Source organism: Engraulis encrasicolus, chromosome 20 (assembly GCF_034702125.1).
Source record: "Engraulis encrasicolus isolate BLACKSEA-1 chromosome 20, IST_EnEncr_1.0, whole genome shotgun sequence".
In the NCBI taxonomy this organism is placed as follows: domain Eukaryota; kingdom Metazoa; phylum Chordata; class Actinopteri; order Clupeiformes; family Engraulidae; genus Engraulis; species Engraulis encrasicolus.
This window is the reverse complement of record NC_085876.1, coordinates 23,286,651-23,293,702: the sequence shown is the minus strand read 5'-3', so window position 1 is coordinate 23,293,702 and position 7,052 is coordinate 23,286,651.

Below are 7,052 nucleotides of genomic sequence, written 5' to 3'. Positions count from 1 at the left end.
TTGTCTCTCCCTAACCATTAGACCAGGTATTATGTAACAGTGCACTTTAGCAATGGGGATTTCACTTTCACTTTTTAATGTAAGATAAACTCCAACTCCCATTGTCATTGTGACATAGCACTCCACAGCACACAAGTGAATGCTGCACACTGCACACAACGAAATTGCATTTATGCCTCACCCGTGCAAGGGGGCAGCCCTCAATGGTGCCCCAAGGGAGCAGTGCGGCGGGACGGTACCAGGGTACCTCAGTCATGGAGGAGGATGGGGGAGAGCACTGGTTTATTACTTGCCCCAACAACCTGGCGGGTCGGGAGTCGAACCGGCAACCTTTGGGCTACAAGTCTGACACCCTAACTGCTTACCCATGACCCAAGCAGAGTTCAGAACACTCTTGCTTCTCTCCCAACTGTGTTGACCCACTGACCAGCTCTCCTAAAACCAAGACTATCTGGAGACTTTTTCTACTGTACTTCAACACCAACCCCAATGTCTTTCCTTTTGGCAGCATCCAGTATCCTTAGCAAGTTGCCTGGCCACTTTGTCTTGATCAGACTAGGCTAGATAAGGACAAATGAGTGGGGCTAGAGATGATTATGGTATGGTCGGGGTGGGGGACCAACCATTGTCTTTCAGGGACCCCACAATTTCTCCTCTGTCTGGACAATTTTCAAAAAAACGCTTCCAGCCTGCAAACAGTGTTTCCACCAAGTCCCATTATGTAGGATTTTTTTTTTTTAATATATATTTTTTGTCATATAATATAACTATAATAATCCAACTCATTTTCTTTTTTTAAAACTATTTTTCAAGCTATTTATCATAGGGCAGTGGTGAGGTGGTGACAGGAAGTGAGTGGGGAGGGAGAGACGGAGAAGGGCCGGCAAAGGACAAAGGCCTGGAATCGAACCCGGGTCAGCCGCATGGTAGACGAGTGCCCTACCATTTGGCCACGGCAGGGCCAATCCAATTCATTTTTAATGCCGTTCGGTCAGTGCTCATTATGACGAAGTTGATTCAGAACTGGACAAATGAAGTTTGTGGCTGAGAGAGTTTACTCTTTCTCAACCCGAGACTGACTGCCCTGCTCTCCAGGGTTGACATAAGGGTTGCACAGAGGCAGTACAGCAAGACCTATTGTTTATAAATGCAAACCTCAAATTGGTCTGAGGCCAACCTTTATCAACAGTGTCATGTGTTAAAGCTCTTTCTAAGATTGCGGCAAGGGAGAAAGAACTGGTGCTTGAAATAATAACAGTGCATAACAATACATGGGGAAATGACAACACATTTCAAATGGACTCACTTGATTCACTTGCACCAAAAAAGATAACTTTGTCGATCATTGATGTTTTCAGTTTTAATTAGATATGGAAAAATATAAGATGAAGACGAAAAGACAGAAAGCTGAATTTACTACCTCATCCATCAATCATAAGGGCCCCCGGGATAGAATGGGAATAGAATATGGCGTGCCACATACATTTGCAGTTGTCTTAATTAATAGGCCTATAGCCATCACTATAAAAAACCAAAACTCAACTCAGCTTTTTCTTGTCTTTAAGAAATGTAAATCTTGTTATTTTTGCTTTCTTTGGAACATGTCATGGCTGTCAAAAATCCAATCTTAAGTCAATATACTGTTTAATATGACAATATCAGCCTGATCTCCAAAAATTCCGTGCTCCTGGACACGGATGTTAAGGACACGAAATCCGTGTCCAGGAGCACGGATTTTGCCAAAATTCCGTGCTCCTGGACACGGAATTGTTTTCCGTGCTCCTAGACACGGAATTGTTTTCCGTGATGGGCACACGGAAGTGCTTTCTATAGGCTATTACCACAGCACTGTGTTAACTCTATCATTAGAAAATACATACCAAATGCTATTCCTAAACAAAATAATGCTAGCAATTTAAGTTGTGCCCTGACCAAAACATTCCCTAACCTTAACCTGTCATTAAAGACATATTTTTGAGAAATACCTTTTCCTGTTGGTTGCTAGGCTATCAAACTCATACAATGAATGAAAGAAAACTAGCTGTGCCCAGACCAAAACAATCCCTAACCCTAAACTGTCAGTAAGAAATGTTTTTTTTTTAGACAAAATATTTGAAATTAGAAAAATCCTGAGAAAACACAAGACTGTGGAAATAGCCTATAGAAAGCACTTCAAACAATTCCGTGTCCAGGAGCACGGAAAACAATTCCGTGTCCAGGAGCACGGAATTTGGGCAAAATCTGTGTTCCTGGACACGGATTTTGTGTCATTAACATCCGTGTCCAGGAGCACGGAATTTTTGGAGATCATGTTGGACAATATAGTTTAATCATTAGTAAGTAATTAGTAAATAATATGAGATTATTTTTTTTCAGTCCCTTCCAGAAATGGGTTTGCCATGGTATTATCTGGGCTGTTACCACAGTCTATCTTTCATTGTAAGCATGCCATCTACTCTGCATTAGGCTCAGCCTGATTGTGTTGTTCCTCATTCAGATGTCACGTTTGCTGCCCCACCCTGCCCTGTGTACCAGTTTTATGCCATTCGGCCATGTGAAATAGGCTTTATGAGAACAGCGGACGTGTGTCCTTGTGTGACCCTGTATAGGCAATATTTTTGTTGGGATGTACTGTATATAAGCAACATCAGTTTCCTTGATGAAAATGAATTACGAGAAGGAAACAGCCATACTGCATGCATATCTTTAAACAGTGCCACCATCAACCAGCCATTTTGTTTGGTCTTAATTTTTTTATCGTGCCATTTCGGCAACAGTAACAATTAGGGTGGATGTCTTGGACGAGAGCCCAGAATGTCTTTGTTGTTGTTGCAATGTATTGTCCTTCACGCTGACACATATTGTTAATGAGCATATAATGCTATAATAGACTCCATGCTGGTCCACATTGTGTCCACACATTGTTCCATGCATATGCGGAAGATGTTGCAATCTAGGTCACAGGCGAATATGGCCAGTCATTAAAAAAAGAATAAGTCAAGATAGGTACCAGTTGACCTACATGCTGTATTTATAGCAGGATATAATTTGATTTTGCTGTCCCTATTTTGACTTGCATCCAATGATGAGTTGCACAAGCCCTATCTTCCCCAAGGACTTGGCTCAAGTTTTGAGGATGTCTTAAGATTGGTTACACATTTGCTGGAAGATGTGCAATGCACTTGTGACAACCGTGTGTTTTCTCTACGGCCACATTGGATGTTCACTGGAGATACTCTGTCTCTGGGATGTCAAGACATAATCGAAACAACCACAGTGCAGACTGCGTAGCAGAGCCGTGCCCAGAATGACATGTGTGGATGGAGTTAGCTCATTTGGAGGAGCAGAAAACAATACCCGAAAAAAACCGGTGGAAAACTACTACAACTTCAAGCATAATAATAATAGGCCTAATAATAATAATAATAATAATAATAATAATCAGGGTTTTTTCCTAGAAAAAGCGCCAGGGGGCTCACCGCCACAGCCACTTTAGGAACCTCCCCCAGAAATGTTTGTGTTTTTAGATGCAATTTCCTGCATTCTAATCAATTTTAGGGTGAAGAATAGCTAATCCTATCTGACATCTCACTGTTTTCACGTTTCTCAGTTTTCTCTCTCTCACATTCTTCTCTCTAAACAGGGATTAAAATGAACTTCATCACAACTGTCCCGGAACCGCCCCGAAAATCATTGTATTTCATATGAATTGGTTACTGCAACTGGTTATCGAAATATTGTTAAAGTAATAGGCCTCACTGACTGGAGTGTAGGCCTACTGGTGCTTAGGCGCATACGTTGCACAATGGCAGCAACCTGTTCTATAGCAGTGATGCCGGTGCCGGGGTCAGGGGGCAGATTGTTTCAAGAGAGAAAAAGTAAATGGCATTGGTACTACAGTAGCTTCACAATGAAGCATAGGCCTATGCCTACAATCTCATGGTTAAGTAAATAATTTTACCCTTTGAAATAATATCATTGTTCTATCCATCGTAATCTACATTTGGGTGGGAGACGTGACGCCTTGTTTTTTCGTAACATTGGTTAAAAACCTACAAAACTGTTATTTTTCCTCTTAAAAACAAATGTCAATAAAGAAGATGTGGTACATTATGTTTCATAAAAAACATTTTTGTTAAGATTTATGTAAAGATTTATATGTCAAATATCCTGCGGTGTGACTGTAACATTAATGAAACCTAGAATATAATATATAAATTAACCAACAACATTTTGAATAATGTATGACGCATTTGGCATGATTGCATAAATATCAACTTTATATTAAGATATGTGAATGTGAAAAAAACTCAAGACAGTAATATTAACTACAAGTTCAATTTCGTAACACAAATTGCGTTCTGTGGGGTGACATGTATGCCAATGTTTGTGAATGGGCAGCTGGAAGGCCGACTACAAGGGTCTTAAAGACTGGCTCCTAACCAGTCAGTACCTCAGTTATTGGAGAGTGCTGTTGAAGTTTAAGGTGACTATTAACCTCTTAATATGTCTTCATATTGCAATGTTTCTGTCACGCAATGCTTAGGTTCATTTTATGGTGTCCTGTGGTGTGACCGCTCTTATAGAAGGATTTTTTTTTTTATAAATGAAAACACATATTAAGATTAAACACAATATCATTATCAAGTTAGCATGAGCTCAGATGTCAGTCATGTATACAAAAGGATTTAAATGGCCATAATGCAGTGAATTTCCTGTGGTGTGACTTCATTTTCCTGCGGTGTGACATGCCTATGCAATGTGTTGATGCAGGACACATTTTCCCAAAAATGGCAAAAATAAGGCGAAATTCCACAGACCACTAAGTGCTTTATTTTTTTCTATTTTTTTTCCAATTTTTTCCATCAGTTTTTTCAGGAATTGGAAAAACGTTTTTTTTTTTTTTTTGCGTTACGCCCTTAAACGTCAACCACCAATTTATTTAGAAATGAAACAAAATACATTGGAGCCAACAAAACTCATTTCCTATAAATTTGAATTACGTTGACAATAAGGCTTGCCCGTCAAAACGTGGCTGGTTAACCCTGGGACTGATTTTAGTACGTCCAATAAAAGAATAACAGACGTTGCATGATGATGTTGTGACAGTTAGGCCTAGTCTAGATGACTACAGAGTGCACTCCCTCGCCAGGACTCAAGAGTAACATAAACAGGGCAAGTTACATAATTAATGATACATATGTTGTTTTTTTGTTTGTTTTTTTAAGTCACCACCTGCATTTATTCTATCAATACAAGACACAAGCAGATAATAATTAGCAGCCTTTTTTCTGGCCTGTTCTCTTTTGATGGAAAGGACATTTCTCAGGGGTCAGAACTTGTTTCTGAGGGGCAGCTCTGGGGGGGCAGGACTTGTCCCTGGGGTCCCTTGTCCCTTGTCCCATGCATATACTGAGGCTTCCACTACTTTGGCTTCAGGTCAGCATCTTGTGCATTGCATGCACTGTGCAAAAGTATTTGCCCCTTACTTATTTCTTAGCTTTTATTGCATCTTTGTCACTCTGAATCATTCAGATCAAGGAAATTGAAATGGTATGCTAGATAGAGATAACTCTCAAGTGAAAATAAAAACATGCTTGCCAATTTCATTTATTTCATTCAATTTCATTTTATTAAGGGAAAAAAGCCATCTTAACCTACATGATCCCGTGTGAGAAAGTAATTGCCCCCTAAACCTAATAACTTGTTGAACCACCCCAGAAGCAGCAATTTTAGTCAAGTGTTAACAGGAACTGGCAAACAGTTTTACACGTCACTGTGGAGGAAATGTGGCCAATTCTTATTTGCATAATTGTTTTAAAATCAAATTCAAATGTGGAGGGTTTCCACACATGAACACAAATGAATTATTATAAACCAGTGGCTGGACATTCTCTCTCAGGGTTTGATAGAGAGCAGAAATCATGCTTACTTCAATCACAGCCGGTCATCCATATCCTGAGGCAGCAAAACAGCCCCAAACCATGAAACTCCCACCACAATATTTCACTTTTGACATGGCGTTCTTTAAAAAAAAATTAAAAAAAATGCAGTGTTCATTTCACACCAGATGTTACAGGAGGCTCTCCTTTCAAAATAGTTCAACTTTTGTTTCATCAGTCCACAGAATATGTTCTCAGAAGCTTTTAAGCAGCATTGTCAATATGTTTTAGCACATTTGAGACAAGTCTTCATGCTCTTCTTGTTAGTGGTGGCCTGTGGCCTATTAGTGGAGGGAGGGCTTTTTCGGAGAAAGCTTCACACACACACACACACACACACACACACACACACACACACACACACACACACATTGCATTGGCAACCGATTAACTTGTGTTGGCAACCGATTAACTTTTTTCCTTATAATGTCCTAAGGCAACTCCACTTTTATTCCACACACGTGGCCTCTCTTTCACGTGTTTCCCTTTCAGGACTTGGCTCCTATCTCTGTGATACCTGCCCATGTCTCAATCATAATCAAACAAGCTGCCCTGATGGTGTTTTGCCAACTGCTGTGGCCAATGAATAACTAGAGATCCCACTGGATGATGTACATCAATGACCTTTACTAGCTCTGTTCAAACAGAGCTAAGCTCTTCGCAGGGCTCATTTTGGGCTTCTGCGTTTTCTCTCAATAATGGTGTCCTTTAAAAAAAAAGGTACTGAGCGAAAGCCAAAAGCCTACCTGGTAAACTCCTGTTGTCATTGTGACACGGCACTCCACAGCACATAGTGCTCACAGCACATGGAAAAATTGCATTTATGCCACATGCATGCATAGCCTGGGAACTCCCATACTGCCTTTAGTTCTACACAATCGTTTCGATCTGAAAGACAGTATGGCGAGGATGACTCATAACGTACAAGATCATGGGATCTGTGTCATAATGGCCAAGCATTCCGACCTTAACAGTTTCTCTGCCCAATCAGAGAGCAGGGCAGTGTGTCATAATAGCCAAGTATTCCGGCCCCATACGGAATTTACAATAGGCAACTCCCCAGACCTAATCTCACTTGTGATTTGGTCTGGTGTTAACCAGGCAAATGCA